This window comes from Monodelphis domestica, chromosome 6 (genome assembly GCF_027887165.1).
Source record: "Monodelphis domestica isolate mMonDom1 chromosome 6, mMonDom1.pri, whole genome shotgun sequence".
NCBI classification, from domain to species: domain Eukaryota; kingdom Metazoa; phylum Chordata; class Mammalia; order Didelphimorphia; family Didelphidae; genus Monodelphis; species Monodelphis domestica.
The window spans coordinates 141306274-141324604 of NC_077232.1; the positions used below are offsets into that span (position 1 = coordinate 141306274).

The 18331-nt window shown below is 39.1% G+C and overlaps 1 long non-coding RNA gene across 1 annotated transcript in view; it reads left to right on the plus strand.

The window, feature by feature from the left end:
- Positions 1–7308: 7308 nt before the first annotated feature.
- LOC103101966 (uncharacterized) overlaps positions 7309–18331 on the plus strand; it is a 30493-nt gene continuing 19470 nt past the window's right edge. Inside the window, exon 1 of the long non-coding RNA XR_008912873.1 lies at positions 7309–7423. This is a non-coding gene — a long non-coding RNA (uncharacterized LOC103101966). The remainder of the gene's footprint in view (positions 7424–18331) is intronic.

Consider the following 18331-nt stretch of genomic DNA (forward strand, 5'->3'; position numbering starts at 1 on the left):
CTTTCTTACCTCACTTTCCTCATCTGTAAAATGAGGATAATAATCACCCATCATACAAGGTTGTTATGAGGATCAAAGAAGATAATATAGGTAAAGTGCTTTGCAAACCCTAATTTGTTTAGTCATTCTCAGTCATGTCTGAGTCTTCATGACCCCATTTGGGGCTTTCTTGGCAGAGATCCTGGAGTGGATTTCCATTCCCTTCTCCAAATCTTGCAAACCTTAAAACACTATATGTTAGCCATCACTCACTACTACAGACTCTGCCAGATAGATAAGTAAATGCATAGGTAAGTAAATACTTTTTATGGATGAAAAAACTAAGATTCACAAGCCTCTGACCCAAGCCTAACCTAAGGTAAACAAGCAAAGCTTTGTTCCCAGGGCACCTAAATTATTGAGTATCAGCCACAGAAACAACTGAACTGAGCACTTAGTAAGCAAGAATAGCTAGTTAAAATAAATCACTGGATAATTCTAACTCACTATCAAAGAACTGAGATCGTGACATGGGCACTGTACCCCCAGAAACCCAGGCGAACTATTATCAGGGAAACTCATTGCCCTTGCATCCTTGTGACTCTTAACCTAGAAACACCCAATGACCCCACCCAGGGTCCTGAGATGTTTACCCTCTTTTGTCATCTAGATTTTAGGTGGACAAAGAAATGAATCTCTATGCCTCCAGGCAGATGACCACCCCACCAAATGCCTAAGAGATTAACATTCTGGTCACACCTGGACATAGGTCCACACCAGGACATAGCTTCTGAAGAGTATATAAACCCCAGAACTGATGTCGTCTGGGGGGCAACCTTTCCATTCATGCTGTCCTCCCAAGGAACTGCTCCCCATCTTGCTGTTCCACCTTGCTATCCCCCTGGCCACTCTCAACATTACTTCCTAAATTAATAAATCTCTTTTTTGTTTTTAAGCTAAGTTTTGGAGTCATTGCATGCTTGCAAAAGGTATCCTTCCCGAACCCCAAGGGTATCCTTCCACACCCATAACAATCTGAACTAACTGGGAGTTGCTGTTTAATACCTAACAAATGGGCAAAGATAGTTTAAGAGCAAGGAAACTCAGTACTTGCAGGGTTGGGGAAGAACTGGTCCATTTTATCCATTGCTGATGGAAAAGTGAAGTTGTACCATTTTTTGTAGGGCAATTTAGCGCTCTATTCTTTTAAGTTCCCTCAAATAATCAAACCTCTTGATTAATTCCATGATTAAATAATCCCATTGTTGGGAATAAACCTTGCAAATGTTATCAAAAACAAAATTTAAAAAGCTATCCATACATAAAATTTTTGTATCAGCATTATAAATAATTGCACACACAAACTGGAAACAACTTAAAATAGCAAACAATAGAAGAATGGCTAAATAAATGATGACACTTTGACATAATTGAATTCTAGATTGCAATCAACACCAACAAATATAAAGTGTAGCATAGTGCTTGGCCTGTAGTAAACTTGGATAATGACTGGAACTGGAAAGGCTCTCCAAAGTTATTTAATCCAACACTCTCATTTTACAGCTAAGGAAAATGAGACTCATTCAATTCCAGTGATTTAGCCCAGCTCAGAGGCAGCAGGAATTACAAGTAGGATTGGAACCAAAGTCCTCTGATTTCAGAATCGGTGCCCTTTATTTTATATCACAAATGGCCATTATTGTTGAAAGAATAATGTAAAAACAAGACACAAGATCATAAAAATGGTCCCTATACTCATGCCAACTACGTAAGAGGAAATATGGGTGACAAAGAGAAATGGAAAAATAATCTTAATGGGGAGTTAGAAGGTATCTCTGTAACCCAGTCTTACCTCACCACCTTGCTGGGACCCAAGAGGTGGCTTCCCAATGTCCAAGGAGTTCTCTGCTTCTTTTGTTGCTTGTTCCTAGTGCTCAAGCTCCTATCATGACTTGCCTCAGGTTCTAGGGCCATCATACTGCCAACTATAAAAACCACAACTATTAAATAGTCATACTCTTTAAATCAAGGGCTACAGGGGTTCAACACTAAAAGACCTGGGTGCTAATAGGCCACAACAACAGAGCTGCTCCCTGCGACTGCGACTGCACAGTCTGGATTAAACTCTGGCTGCTCTGGTCACTGACCCCTGGGAGTGCCACCGACTCAGGATGGACTCTAAGGAACAAAAGAATTTGGGGAACCTAGGGATCCAGGGACTGGGAAAGATAATTGACATCTTTGGGAGCGTTCAAACTACATTGACTGATTACAATCAAACTTGGGAAAGGAATCATAGCTAGAGGCTAGGGTGTAAGAGAAGGGGCTACTTACAATGGATACTAAAGGATCTTTAGCATATGCTGGGTCCCACTCAACTAGGATTGTCATTCTCAGTCTGAAACTGCTAGCCTGAGACTCCCTTAAGGGTAGATTCCCATGGGAAAAGGGAACAAGGACAAGCTTTGAGGTCACCAACCTATAAGCTAGTCCTAAAACTTGGGGTTCAACAGATCCCATTAGGCCACAAGTTTGGGGTTCCTCGATTCCATGTTGACACCCCCTAACCACTCCAAATTAATAAGTGACCCCCAGAAATCTAAAAATTCTACCACCCCTTTCTTTCTGTGAACCCCCAAACCATTCTCCCTGGTGTTGTCCTCAGTGGAAAGGAAAAACAGCTGGTCGCCATCATCGACATAAATATCTTTAATCTCTTGGCAACTCTTAAACTATGCTAGGAGGTTTTTTGCTAATGTCTATCAAGTTTAAAATGGGGACACTGGCTGCTTTGACATTTAGAATTTCATTCTCTCCCTTCACTGCCTGAGAGGCCAGCCCTTGGTCACTGACTCTGAGGGCCTGGCAAAGGCCCCTATCCCTTAGTGAGCCCATTGTTTGCTTCTGGGGATGGATTTCAGAGACAATGAGTACATTTTCATAAGTCATCACATTAGGGGGAATTCATATTCTTGGAGGCAATGTGTGGTGACCTGATAAAATTCAGGCTATGTTTTATGTGTAGGCCTTGAATTCCTTTCAGCTGGGAAAGGGTGACTTGAAGGATTGGCTTAAAAAGACGACTAACTAAGAACTAAAACATGCAAGTCCAACAAACTTTGTGGGGATCCCAGGCTTTGACGTTTTTCTAGTCATTTACTCAACAAACTACATAGGCATCCTCCCAAATTTCTTGCTTGGGTTGGAAAGAAAAGGTCCTGGAGGTTTACAGAAACCACTTTCACCTGTGTAATGCAAATCGACCTTTCAAAAGCTTTGTTTGGAAGAGCCAAAAGTGGGAAACAAACTATTTGCCCAATGACTGTTTGGGGAATGGCTGAATAAATTGTGGCAGGGGAATATAATGGACTATTTTTATGCTATAAAATTGTATGCATATAGAGAATTCAAAGAAATATGCAAAGTGAAGAAAGCGGAGCCCAAAGAACACATACATAAGGATCACAACTATGTAAATGAAGATGACGTTAAAAAGAAACAAAATTCAAATTAAATTCAATGGACAGTTAGTTATTGTCATGGTTAAAGCACCCAGCCTTCCTTAAAAAAAAAAAAACAGTAAAGTAGATTTGTAGCAATTGTTAGCTTTCCTTTTAGTTGTTTATGGAGATTTGGCTGGTCTGGGTGGAGTGACCATTTTGAATTGGAATTTAATTTAATTTGAACAAAACCTATATTTGTTTTGTTATGTACTCCTTGGGCTAGTAATGGTGGAGAATCTTTCTCTGCATTCTCCCGGCCTTTTCTTGAAATGTCTTTGTGTCCTTTGCAGATGGCTTTTGAACTATGGTTTTGCATGGGTCATAGATTCAGAATTAGAAAGAATCTCAAGGACCCATTGGTGGCAGCTAAGTAGCTACGTGGGTAGAGCCCTAAGCCCGAGTTCAAATGTGATCTCAGACAATCCCTAGCTGTGTGCCCCAGGGAAAGTCAATTAACCTCAATTTGCCTTAATCCACTGGGGAAGAAAATGGCAAACCACTCTAGTATCTTCTTCATGAAAATTCCAAATGGGGTCACAGGGATGGACACAATAGAAGAACATCCTATCTAGTCCAATTGCTTCAGGCACTGTCTAGGTGTGTGACTTTAGGCAAATCTCTTAACCTCTCTGGTCCTTGGGGTTCCCATTAGTGAAAAGGTTCAATGACCTCTCAGATCCTTTCTGGCTCTAAATCTGTGAGCTGATTCCTCAATAGAGGAAGAAACAGAGACCCAGAAAGGTTATGTGATTTGTCAAATGTGAGATAATCAAGATTCAGATTCAAATACCAAATTCTCTTCCCCCACCACCACTCATGCCTTCTCCCACCCATAAAGAAGGTTAAAAAATATAATGATCATTATACATGGGAAGTCATATGAAACATATTTTTACATTAGCCAAGTTGCAGGAGAAAAAGCAAACAAAATCAACAAAGTGGAAAAAATAAACTACAATCTGTACTCAGAGTTCATCATTTCTCTAGAGTTGGATAGTATTTTTCATTGTGGGTCCTTTGGAATCCTCATGAATTATTGTATTGATCAGAATATCTTTCTTCTTTTTTTTAAAATCCTTACCTTCTCTCTTAGAATCAATACTAGGTATTAATTCCAAGAGAAAAGAGCAAAAAGGACCAGGTATTTGGGGTCAAATGACTTTCTATAGCCACACAGCTAAGGTCAAGGAGTGTGTAAGGCTGAATTTGATCCCAGATCCTACTGACTCCAGACCTGGAGTCCAATCTACTGTGCCACCTAGCTGCCCTAGGAGCTAAGTCTTTCACAGTTGATCATAATACAGTATTACTATATACTGTATTATATATATTATTATTACTGTACAATGTTCTCGTAGTTCTGCTCTCTTTATTTCACATTGGTTCATATAAGGCTTCCCAAGATTTTCTGAAACTCTTCCCCATAGCATTTCTTGTAACACAATAACCATCACAATCATAAACCACAACTTGTCCAGTGAGACCCCAATTGATGGACATCCCTTCAATTTCCATTTCTTTGCTGCCACAAAAAAGAGCTACTAAAATATATTTTCATACATACTGGTCCTTTTCCTTTTTTTTAATCTCTTTGAATTAGAGACCTAACTAGTGTCAAAGGGCACACACAGTTTCATAGACCTTATGGTATAATTCAAAATTGTTCTCTGGAATGGCCAGACCAATTCACAACTCCATCAACAGTGCATTAGAAAACCCATTTCCCCATTTATTTATTTCAGCATTTGTTATTTTCCTTTTCTGTCATCTTAGCTAATTTGATGTGTGAAGTAGTGCCTTGAGAGTTGTTTTAATTTTCATTTATTTAATGATGAATGATTTAAAGCATTTTTAAAATATGTGTATAGATAAGTTTGGTTTCTTCTTTTGAAAATGCCTATTCATATCCTTTGAAAATTTATCATTTGGAGGAATGGGTCATATTTGGCTCAGTTCCCTATATAATTGAGAAACGAAACTTTTATCAGAGAAACTTGCTATAAAATTTTTTTCCAGTTTCATGTTTTTCTTTTTGTCTGTGCCAAACTTTTAAAATTTAGTGTGCTAAAAGTTATCCATTTTATTTCCTAGGATCCTCTCTATTTCTTTTTTGGCCAGGAAACTTTTTCCTATCCATAGATTTGATAGGTAATTTTTTCCTCAAGCTCCCTTACATTTGCTTGCAAAATCTTTCTTTTGTATCTAAATTATATGCCAATTTTGAGCTTATATGTTGGTCTATGCCTAATTTCTTCCAGAATACTTTCCAGTTTTTCCAGCAGTTTTTGCCAAATAGTGAGATTTTGCCCCAATAGTTTAGATCTTTGGGTTTATGGATCATTTACTTCTGTATATTGTGTGCCTAATCTTATTCCATTGATCAATCACTCTATTTTTTATCTAGTACCAAATTATTTTGATGATTACTGCTTTGAAGTATACTTTGGGATATGGTAATGCTAGATCCCCTCTACCTTATTTTTTTATTCATTTCCTTGATATTCTCAACCTTTTATTCCTCCAGATGAATTTGGTAATTATTTTTTCCAACTCAATAATGCTTGTTCTTGGTTTTAGATAGATACTATTTATCCTTTTAAGAAAGATTCCATTTATTCCTCTGACTACTGGTATTTTTAAACGAATGGATGTTGTATTTTGTCAAAAGCATTTTTTCTGCATCTACTAATACAATCATATGATTTGTGTTGTTTATGTTATTGATATGGTCAGTTATAGTTTTCCTATTATTGAATTAGCCTTGTATTCCAGGTATAAATCCAAACTGGTCATAGTATATGAACTCCTTTCTAGTCACATGGTCTTCTTTCTAGAATCTTATTTAAAAATTTTCGCCTGAACATTCTTTAGGGAAATACGTCTTAGTTTACTGTCTCTGTTTTTTCTCTTCCTGGTTTAGGTATCAAAACTACATTTGTGTGATAGAAGGAATATGGTAATATTTTCTTTACCTAATTTTCCAAACAGTTTATATGATACTTTTGTTATGGGCATGGAAGGATACCCTTTTTGGGGTTCGGGAAGGATGCCTTTTGCAATCATGCAATGACTCCAAAACTTAGCTTAAAAACAAAAAGGGATTTATTAATTTAGAAAGTAATGTTGAGAGTGGCCAGGAGGATAGCAAGGTAGAACAGCAAGGTGGGGAGCAGTTCCCTGGGAGGACAGAATGAAAGGAAAGGCTGTTCCCCCAGATGACATCAGTTCTGGGGATTTTATACATTTTTCACAACAGTTAGTCACTCAGGCATGAGGTGGGGTGATGTCTGCCTGGGGACATAAAGATTCCTTAGTTTTAGGGGGCAAACAGATGTCTGATAGGATCGAGGTGTGGTCTGAAGGTGAAGATAGTCATCTCAGGATCCTAGAGGTGTCATTGGGTGTTTTTAGTCTCAGAATCAGGAAAAAAACAAGGGAGTTCCCCTGATAATAGTTCCCTGGGTTTCTGGGGTACAGTGCCCTTGTCACTTTCACCTACTCATTTTATTAGGATTAGATTAGTTTCTAATTAATTTTTCATCTATGCTTCAAAGACCCTTTACTAATTGTAAGTTTTCTTGCATTATGCTTTGAAAAGGATTAAATATTTATACTATTCTGTTTTAGTTTGTAAGGTTTTCATGCTCTAATACATGGTAAGTTTTTGTGAAGGTATCATTTATAGCTGAGAAGAAGGTATATATATATATCTTTCAATTTCCATTTGCAAGAAAGGATTTCTAGCAGGGTATAGCAAAGCAGGCTGACAGCCTGGGATGTTGCAAAACCAGGATTCCACAGAGCTGACTGGATCAGCATTCTAGGACAGTTGGGAAGCTCTCTTAAACTGGGTGGCAGACTGAGAGGCTGTGTGCCAAAGGGTCTCCCTGAAGAAGCCAATTTAGGAGCTGCCAAGGACTTGGATTATCTTTTAAGATTGAGTGAGTGTTCCCCTTTACTCTGGTGGACAGTTGTGAATGGGTGTGAACTTCTTCCCTTCCTGGACCTTGTGAGGACCCTACATCTTGATCCTGCTGTTTTGACCCAACCAAGGACTCTGGAGTTTGTAAGAATCTGTCCCTGTGGATATTACTAACCCTTGTATCTTCTACTAGGTTAATTAGTTAAGTTAAGGTTTATTTAGAAAATCTAAGAATTAATACCTGAGTGGGTTATTAGTAGTAAGTAATTTCCTGAACCCCTTCAAAATCCCTTATCCCTATTTAGTTAAAGAAACCTCTTTTTATATACTGTTAGTGTGATCCCTTCTGTTTAACCTTCCCATAACCTTCCCTATTACACATTCAATATTCTCCAAAGGTCTATCTAATTTTTCTGAAATTTTATTCATCTCCTTAATTTCTTTCTTGTTTATCTTTAGATTTATCTAGTTTTGAGAGGGACAAATTGAGGTGTCCCCAATAGTATAATTTTACCATCTTTTCCTTACTGTAACTCATTTAATTTTGCCTCCAAGAATTTGGATGTAATGCTAATTGGTGCATGTATATTCATAAATGTGCATATATGTTGATATTACTACATTATCTTGAAATTTTTATCAAAATGTAGTTTCCCTGATTATCTCTTTAAATTTGGTCTATTTTTGCTTTTTCTTTGTCTGAGGTTATGATTGCTATACTTGCCCTTTTTTTTTCAGCTGAAGCATAATAGATTCTGCTCTAGCTCTTTATTTTAATTCTATTTAATGAGTTGCATCCATAGTTATGATTACTACCTGTATATTTCCCTCTATCATATTCTTTTGTATTTATAGGATTTTTTTGGCCCTGTCATCTCAATAAAAAACCTTTTCACTGCCTCTCTTAAGTTACTCTCCCGGTTATCATGAACCCTTTCTCTTATCCTCTTCCCCTACTTCCCTGTTGCTTAAAATAAATTTTTATATTCAGTTGTGTATGTAGACATATTACTTCTTCTTTGAACCAGTTTAGATGTTGTTGTTTTTTTAAAGCCTTACCTTCTGTTTTGGAACCAATTCTATGTATTGGTTCCAAGGCAGAAGAGTGGTAATGGCTAGGCAATGGGGTTAAATGATTTGTCCAGGTCACACAACTAGGAAGTGTCTGAGACCAAGCTCTGGTCTTTTCAACAGGAATACTTGAAAGTCTTCTCTTTTATTAAATATCTATTTTCCCTCTATAAAATTATACTTAGTTTTGTTGGGTAGGTTATTTTTTAAATTATAATCCAAGCTCCATTGCCTGCCAGAATATCATATTCCAAGCCCTCTGTTCATTTATAGTGGTAACTGTTAAATTTTGTGTGATCCTGACTGTAGTATTATTGAATTTCTTCTTTCTGGCTATTTATAGTATTTCCTACCTGATTTGGGAGCACTGTAACTTGGCTATAATTTTCCTGGGGAATCTTTTTTAGGGGGTGATTGGTGAGTTCTTCAAATTTCTACTTTGCCCTCTGATTCTATAATACGTAGGTAGTTTTCCTTTATAATTTTTAAAAAAATATGACATATAGGCTATTTTGAAAAAAATATGGTTTTCAGATAGTCCAATAATTAAATTTACCTGACCTTGATCTTGTTTTCAAGACAATTGTTTTTCTGGTGAAATAGCTCACATCTTCTATTTTTCAGTCTTTTGACTTTCTTTTATTATTTCTTGATGTCTAATGTAGTCATTAGCTTCCATTTGACCAATTGTGATTTTTAGGGAGTTATTTTCCTCAGTGAGAGTTTATACCTTTTTTTTTTTTAACACTTACCTTCTGTCTTAGTATCAATTCTAAAATAGACAAGTGTAAGGTCAGGCAATTGAGGTTAAGTGATTTGCCCAGGGTCACACAGCTAGGAAGTGTCTGAGGCCAGCTTTGAACCCAGGTCCTTCTGACTCCAAGCTTGGTGCTTTATGCACTGCTCTAGCTAGCTACCCTTTACCTCTTTTACCAAGCTGTTGGTTCTCTTTTTATAATTTTCTTGCATTCCTCATTTTTTTCTCAGTATTTCCTTTACTGCTCTTATTTGACTTAAAAAAAAATTTTTTTTTTGCTCTTTTAAAAAAATCTCTTTCTTTAGCACTTTTAGGAATCCTTGTTGGGTGTATGCCCAATCTTCTTTCTTTTAGATTTTACTTGTAGATGTTTCAAGTCATTGTTTTCTTCTAATTTTGTGTCAAACTTCTCTCATATCATAGAACTTTTTTATGGTCATGTTCCTTTTTTATTGTTTACTAATTTTTCCTGCTTATTTATTGACTTTGGACTTTATATTAGAGTTGGGCTCTTTTTGGCCACCTCTGGTAGGAAATGGATAGCCTGAGTTTTTATGGCTGGAGCTGAGTTCTGAATATTTTCAGAGCTTCCAAGGTCATGCAAACCAGAGAGAGATTTTGTCACTGTCTTCCTGGTTTGTGCTCTGAGCTACCTTATCCAGGTAGAATGTCTGCTTCCTGATGACTGCATACTGTAACTGTTCCTTTCTACCCTGGAAATGATACCCAGAATTGAATGATGGTCAAAAGAGCTGCCAAGAAACAACATGAATCATATACCTACAGAAAACTTATGTGGAAATTTGTTATTTACATCAAATAAAGACAAAGTGGCTGCCAAATGGCACTTGGTCCTTTGTCCAGCACTAATACAGGGTTCCACTGTAATATTTTTCTGACCAAGTATTTGGTCCCTTTACCATCCTCAAGCACAAAAACCACCATTGCTATCACTGATGCTGCCATCTCCAAGCTGCTTCTGATAGACATGCTACTGGCCAGTTTCTACCCCACTGCTGAAAGACTTCTCTTTCGTTTGAAGTTGCCCTAGAAAAATGGGTCACTGTGACCTTTTCTTTTTTTGTTAATTTGTTCAAAATTTGACTTGATCCATTTTTTCATAAGTTGTTTAGAGGTCTGGGTAGTGAGAATTCAGGAGAAATGTTCTATTCACTTAGCCATCTTGGCTCTGCCCCCATGGCATTCTTTTCCATTGTCCTATAATACAAGGTAGAGATGATATCCCAGAGATATAACTGCACAAAATTTACCAATTAAAAAAGACAACTCTTAGAATAAAGCAATAGGATAGCCTCTTCTAGAAGAATGCTGCTCTCAAGTGAAAGGTTAAAAAAGGACACTACTCATATATTTTACAGTTAACCATTGTATTATTAGTGAGTAGAGCATTATTTGAATTATTTGCTGATTTGTGTTTGCCTATGCCACTAAAAAAGAGCCCTATGCAAAATTCAGCTTATAAAATGTAAATTGGTGGTGGGAGGTTTCTGTAATTGTTGGGTTTTTTTTTACTTAAATTCTTTTTAATATAAAATTCTTTTTAAAATGTTATTTAATTAATTAAGAAAAATTTCCCATGGTTACATAATTCATGTTCTTTTCCTCCCCTTCTCCCACCCCTTTCCTATAGCCAATTAGCAATTCATCTGGGTTTTACATGTGTCATTGATCAAGACTGTTAAGGTCCGGGATTTCACCCACCACCATGGAAGTCCATGAACAATGCAAACTGGCAGAGAGGAGCCATTTATTGAACTGATATGCACATCAGTGGGAACCTCTATCCTCAGAGTTCCGAGTTGCTTCTGACAGGCTGGGCTTTTTATACTTTTCTGTGGGCATGGTTTTCTAGCCACCTTATCTATTATATACCATCCTTGGAATTTTTCCTGCATGTATGGCTCTTGTCTGCTTCCTACTATTCTTGGAACTTTGGCAATTCTATATTATTGGGGTCTTCCTGGCCTGTTGTTTGACATATTTATTGGGGTCCTCCTGGCCTTTATCTGGTACCTACTGCAGCTGGCGGTTTGGCATGGTTCTGACCAGTTTCTCAAGGCTGACCAGCTCATTAGGCCTTCCTGCTAGGATTTGGCATATTTACGGTTCTGACAGGTCAACTTGTTAGGCCTTCCTGTTTTCTCAAGGTTGGCCATTTTCTGGCCTCCCTCAAGACCTATTTCCATATTATTGATATTTGCACCAGGGTGATCATTTAGAGTCTACATCCCTAATCATATCCCCATTGACCCATGTGATCAAGTAGTTTTTCTTATATGTTTCTACTCCCACATTTCTTCCTCTGGATGTGGATAGCGTTCTTTCTCATCAGTCCCTCAGAATTGTCCTGGATCATTACATTGCTGCTAGTAGAGAAGTCCATTACATTCAATTGCACCACAGTGTATCAGTCTCCATGTACAATGTTTTCCTGGTTCTGCTCCTTTCGCTCTGCATCACTTCCTGGAGGTTGTTCCAGTCTCCATGGAATTCCTCCACTTTATTATTCCTTTGACCACAATAATATTCCATCACCAACAGATACCACAATTTGTTCAGCCATTCCCCAATTGAAGGGCATCCCCTCATTTTCCAATTTTTGGCCACCACAAAGAGCGCAGCTATGAATATTCTTGCACAAGTCTTTTTCCTTATGATCTCTTTGGGGTACAAACCCAGCAGTGCTATGGCTGGATCAAAGGGCAGACAGTCTTTTAGCACCTTTTGGGTATAGGTCGAAATTGCCATCCAGAATGGTTAGATCAATTCACAACTCCACCAGCAATGCATTAATGTCCCAACTTTGCCACATCCCCTCCAACATTTTAAATATCAAATTCTTAGAAGTCTCCTTGGCTTAATGGATAGAGAGCTACTCTGAGACTGAGGGACATGCAGGTCCAATCCTAGTCTAAGACCCTAAGACTGTATGACCCTGGGCAAATCACTTAGGGACTCCCAGCTCAGGGCAACTTTCTAAAACCATAAGGTGCAGAACAGGTGTTGATCTGATTCCTTTAAGGAAATTCTCTCATTGGTAGTTCCCTACATGGAGGAAAAAGAGATATCTGATTAAAATTTTTTTTTAATTATCAAATTCCTCTGGTACATTTGAAATATCATTCAACTTTCAGAAAATCAATTTCCATGCAACTTTCCTTAGGAACACATCTATTGTGTAAAGTGAGGTGCACCTGGGTTAGGGAAGTTACCAGAGGAAATGGATTTCAGGATGAAGAAAGCCTCAGACCTGATTCATAAGGAAAGCATTTGCCTGTGAAGTGACCCATTCAATTGGTAATGAGGTACAGTTATTGCCTGTGGCCTGATTGTTTGGAGCTCTCTGCTGAGAAGCTCAAGGACTGGCAGGTGAGGTGGGGGAAGGGTTCTTTCCGACCAGCCTTTGTGGGTTGGAGTGTTCCCTTTGTTTTCCTTGAGAGAGCTTGGCTCCTGCCTCTTTAACTTGCTGATGGCTTGTTCCTCCACCTTGAGATTCCGACCTTGTAACGGTATTGACATGTCCAACCAGGGGACAGCCCAGTTTGGAGACACAATTTTGTAATTTTTAACTGAGGCTGCATTTCTCCAGATACACACAGCCTTTCTCCCAAAGCACTCTTTCTTCTGGTTGTAATTTTTTTTCAATTATCAAGCTTCCCCCCCCCCCTCCTTCCCACCTCTTCTCCCTTCAAAAAAAAAGGAAAGAAAGAAAAAGAAAACCTTCCCAGGTTTCTTCTTGACCTTATTCTAGGACATTACTTTCTTGGAGATTTATATGTTAGAATATTTGAGTTGGAAAGGTCATGGGCGTTCTGCCCCTTCTATTTTTATAGGAATGGAAGCTTGGAGTGGCAGAGTGACCAGCTCAAGGTCACATAACTAGTTGGTAGCAAAGCTTGGACTTCTAGCTACCTCTATCAACTATGTTGAGGATAAAGGTGTGCTTCACCTCCACTCTTTTATTCCCCCCAGGCAACTGCCTTTCCCATGGCTCTGAGGTCAAATTTCTTTGTGCTCCTGCTCTCAACACTCTTCCTTGGGGAAAAAGAGTTTTGGTATGTTTCACTACATGGCAAGGGTACCCACTGATTTTTGAGTTATGTGGTCCCTGGACTAGGGATCCTGGTGTGTGTAGATGGTGATGGAGAAATATAAGCCAGCATGTAAAAAGGTCATGAAACTTCCCATTCATTCATTGGGAGTGAAGTCCCTAATACAGGAGTTCTTAACCATTTCGTATGTGTCATGGAGCCCCTTTGGCAGTCTCTTGGAGCCTATAAATCCCTTCTCAGAATGATGTTTTTAAAGGCATAAAATAAAGAAATGAGATTACAAAGGAAATCAATTGTTGAAATGCAGATCTCTCTCTCTCTCTCTCTCCACCTATCTATCTTTCTATCTGTCAATCTATATTTCTAACTTTTGTTCTGTCTGTATCTGTCTTTCTATCATCTATCTATCTTTCTGTCTGTCTGTCTATCTGTCTTTCTGTCTATTTTTCTATCTTTCTGTCTCTATATTTCTATCTTTCTGTCTGTCTCTATCTTTCTGTCTGTCTATCTTTCTCTCTCTCTAATTTCTGCCTATCTATCTCTCTATCTGTCTGTCTATCTCTTTATATCTTAAAAACTCATCTTGCATGCCCCAGATTAAGGACCCCTGCCCTAGTGAATTCATTTGGAAACAGAATCTGGGAGTTATGAATTGCAGTTTTTACCTCATCACCTTGAACAAATTGCTTGAAGGTAACTTCACTGAGGCTCTACTTGCTTATGATAATCCCAAATAATCTCCCTGAGTTGTTTTGAGAAATACAAATATATTGATTAAACAAATGGTAATTATAGAACACTAGGCTAAAAGGAATCTGGAAAGGTCACCTAAGTTTGTTTTCCTACCATTTATCTGGTCCTAGAGCCAAGGCTTGGCCCAGTTCTCCGGCCAGTGCTCAGAACTGACTTTTCCAGTTTTCAGGCTGGTGTCTCCTTGGCACTTCCCACAAAATTCAGTGTCTGGAACCTCTGTGGTTCTTACTTCTTTGGATCATCTAAGGTCAGGGACCCACTAGGACCAAAGATAATTTTGCTCTTTTCTCACCTGAACTACTAACTCTTCCCTAGGTAAATGTTAGTATAAAAAAGACCACAGACCTAAGCTGGTAGTGACTGTGGAGGCCTCTAGTCCAACTTCATTTTACAGAGAAGGAACAGGAGATCAGAGAGAGTTTATGATTTGCCTAAACCAGTGGTCTGGGGGATGCTGCTACATTAAATGTTGTTTGTTAACTGTTTGGGAGAGTAGAGTTCAGCTTGTGAGGGCATTTTGTTGTTGGTATGACCTTGGGAAAGTTAAGTGACCCCTTTCTGTCCAAGTTTTCTCATTTATAAAACAGGGTTTTCTGGAGAAGAAACTGCTTTTATAAACCTTACTGTATCATATAAAGCTAGTAACATGACAAAAGACATTTAGAAATATGCCTTTCGGTTAGACTTTTATAGTATTTTAAGAATATAGCAATAAGAAGAGAGCTGTAACTAGGGTCAGGTGTCCAGGTTTTCTCCACCAGGCATCAAAACAGAGAGAGATCTGACAGGACTTGAACTTCTTTTACTCCTGTATGACCCTCTGAGTCTTTAATCTTTCTGGAGATCAGTTTCTTTATCTGTAAAATGAGAGGTAAAATGGGTATATTAAAATAATGGGTAAAACCTATAATTATAACAAATAACAGTTTATTTAAGCTAAGGGAAAGAAGGGAAGGGAATTGGGAAGATCTGATCTTAACCCCCAAAGTCTGAGCACTAAACCCCTCTAACTAATGATTTCACTACCTAGAAGTCTATTTCCTATAACTATTCTAATTAACTCCTTAATTACTCTATTAAATTTAGGGACGGACTTGTAGGTACAGGAACAAGTACCAAAGGTACAGGAACAAGGACTGTACTTGAAGGTACAGTCACAGACTGTTGTCCTCTTGAGTCAGGCAGAAGTCCCAGTAGAAATCAGCAGCAACACACAGGAACAAGAAGGGGAGTAATGGTTTAACCCACACAGTCCACCTGTGAAGTGTTAACCCAACTCAAACACTTCTCAGTAGATGAATTTGCTTGAAGGAAGATCACCCACCCACTGCCCTGTCTCCTCTGGAGAAGCAAACTGACTGTGTCCTCTTGAGAGTTCGGGAATCCTTTCCTTGCCTTCTAGGATTTCCTCCTGCTTTGTGGCAAGAGCTAATCCTATATCCTTACAACAGAGGACTGGATTCATTGACCTTTGACACTCATTCCAACTTTAAATCTGCAACCCTGTGAGCCTTCAGATCCTTGTACAACAGAGAAACAGCCAGTTTAACACCTAGTCAGCTAAAAGAACACTTTAAGATAAGAAGCTCCTCCGGAAGGGCACACCCCATTGAAGCTCCTCCAGCACCCATCTAACCATCCTCTCCACTGGCTGCTCCCCTCACAGCAGCTTCAAAGCCTTCCAGCCTCCCTCAACAACTGAATCTTCCTGTCAGAATCAGGAGTTACGGCTCTGAATAAGTGTGACATTACAACCACAGTAAATAACCCTTTTCATCACAGGGAGAGTCTTCAAGGAGAGACTGTAATTTGGGGATTTTTTTAATAGAAGAGATTTCCATGGTATAGGTGAGGTCTCTGAGGTCCCTTCAAGTTCTGAGGCTGAAGTTTAAGTTATACTATCAGGTGAAAATGAGGCTTGAAATAAGAACAGAGACGGAAGGAATTGGAAGGTAACACAGGAGAAGCTAGAAGATAATTCCCAAAAGGGCAACTAACATTTTCTGGGGTCTTGTGCAATTTTCAAAATAACTTTAGCTCCTTACCTCAAATACTTGAGATCAACCATGAAATACATTCTTTGGAAGGGTGAACGAAAGGTAAGTTGGTAAATGGAGGTTTAATCACAAGGAAAGAAAACATGGTGGTCCTGGCAGGGTCAGAGACACAAGATAATTGTTTTCAAATATTTAAAGGATTATCATGTGCAAGAGAGATTACCCTTATTCTACTTGGGCCCAAAAGTTAGAGGTGGAACCCATGGTTGGAGGTTACAGGGAGACAGATTTTATCCTGACATGTAGAAGAACGATTAGAGCTGTCCCCAAATAGAATAAGCAGTCTCATGATGGTAGTGAATTCTCTTTTGTTAGTACTCGTCCCAACAATAGCTCTGAACACTGGTTGGGTATGCTGGAGAAAGGCTTATACTTTGGGTTATTTTCCAACTAATGATTCTGTGGTTCAGTCAAAAAAATGAGGAATTTCTAAAATAAAAGAGATTGTGGAAAGATCAAGAGTTGAAAGAGAGAGAGAGAAAGAGAAAAGGAGAGGGAGAGGGGGAGAGAGATAGGGAGAGAGAAAGAAAGGAAGAGAGAAAGAGGAGGAGAGATAGGGAGAAAGAAGGAGAAAGAAGGAGGAGGAGAGAGAGAGGGGGAGAAAGAGAGGGAGAGATAGGAAGAGAGAGAAAGGGAGAGAAAGAAAGAGGAGGAGAGATGGGGGAGAGAGAGGGAGAGAGAAGGAGGGAGAGAGGGAGGGAGAAAGAAAGGGAAAGAGGGGAGGAGGAGAGAGAAAGGGGGAAGGGGAGAAAGAGGGAGTGAGGAATAAGAAGAATAAAGGAGGGAGGAAGGGGGATGAGAGGTGGGAGGGAGGGGATAAGGGGAGCAAAAAGAAGAGAGAGGGGGAGAGGGAGGGAGCAAAAGGAGGAGAGAGAGAACAGAGAGGGAGAAGTTAGAGGGGGGAGAGAGAGGGAGAGTGGGAGAAAGTGAGGGAGAGAGAAAAGATGAGGGGAGGGGGGAGAGATTTGTTGACCAGCCTTGGACCTAGGTTTTGTGATTTGATAAGGGACACAAGAGCAGATTTGATCAGCCCCAAAATATAAAAGAATTACTGTGTCTAAAATGTGTTTTGCTGATATAACTGAAAACAGTATAAAGGTTTAACTGAACTTGAACTAAAGTCATTCATTCATTCATCAGTCTTTCAACATTTATTAAGTGCTTATTCTGGTCACTTTAGCTTCTCTGGGCCTCAGCCTCCCCGTTTGTTAAATGAGAAGGCTAGACTAAAAGACCTCCAAGATCCCTCCTAGTTGTAAACCTATACATTCTACAACTGGTCAGAAATGGGAATTCCTCCCTCCCCCCCAAAAAAAGCAAAACCAAAATGGTAATACAATTCACTTTCATTGCAACTATTTCCTTACCTGGAGTTCAGGTTAACTGTGGGATGTAAGATGAAATAAGGAGGACCACCAGGACTGTGATGTCCCTTGGAAAAAAATTACAATTCAAAGGGAGGTACCTGTTTCCTCAGAGTTTATTAAGACATGACACTTGAGCGGCCAATAAGAGTTCTGGCGATTGGCCCAGAAAGGACCCCAGGAAACGGGAGAAAGAGCAGGTCTGAGAAGGTCTTTATCTGAGCCAGTGGGAAGGCAGGAAAAGGGAAGAGAGTCACATATGTGCCCAGCAGTCTCCTCAGTCTGTTTTTGTAATACATGGAGAGAGAGCAGCAGAGCCATTATAGGGTGGGATGCCTGGGACTTAGAAAGAATTCATCCCAGTACCTGGTTATCAAGGATAACTGGTTAAAAGAGGAAACTACCAGATGGCAGACTGAGCTGAGGGTCTCTCCCAGCCTGCCCTGATTCTGCCACTGCCCCTCTCTGGCGGAGCCCAGAAGGTCTAGCCTGTGTCTTTCCATCTTTCCATCTCTTCCCTTCATGGCAGCATCTCCTCCCACCATCACCACCACCCAGCTAGGTGCAAGTTTTATACTTTCCCGGAATTCAATCTGGGGTCCTTGGGACTGAAGGGAATTTGGGGATTTACATCCATCTTTGGAACAATGGTTGCTCAATCAAGGATATATATATATATTTTTTTTCCTTTGCTTGATAAAAACCATATTATATATAATTATTACATATTAATAGAATAGAATAATATTAAATAATATTAGATATATAAAATATTCTGTAATATTGTGGCGGATAGAGAACTGGGTTTCATCTTCTTGAATCCAGCTCTGGACTCAGACATTTACTAGCTGT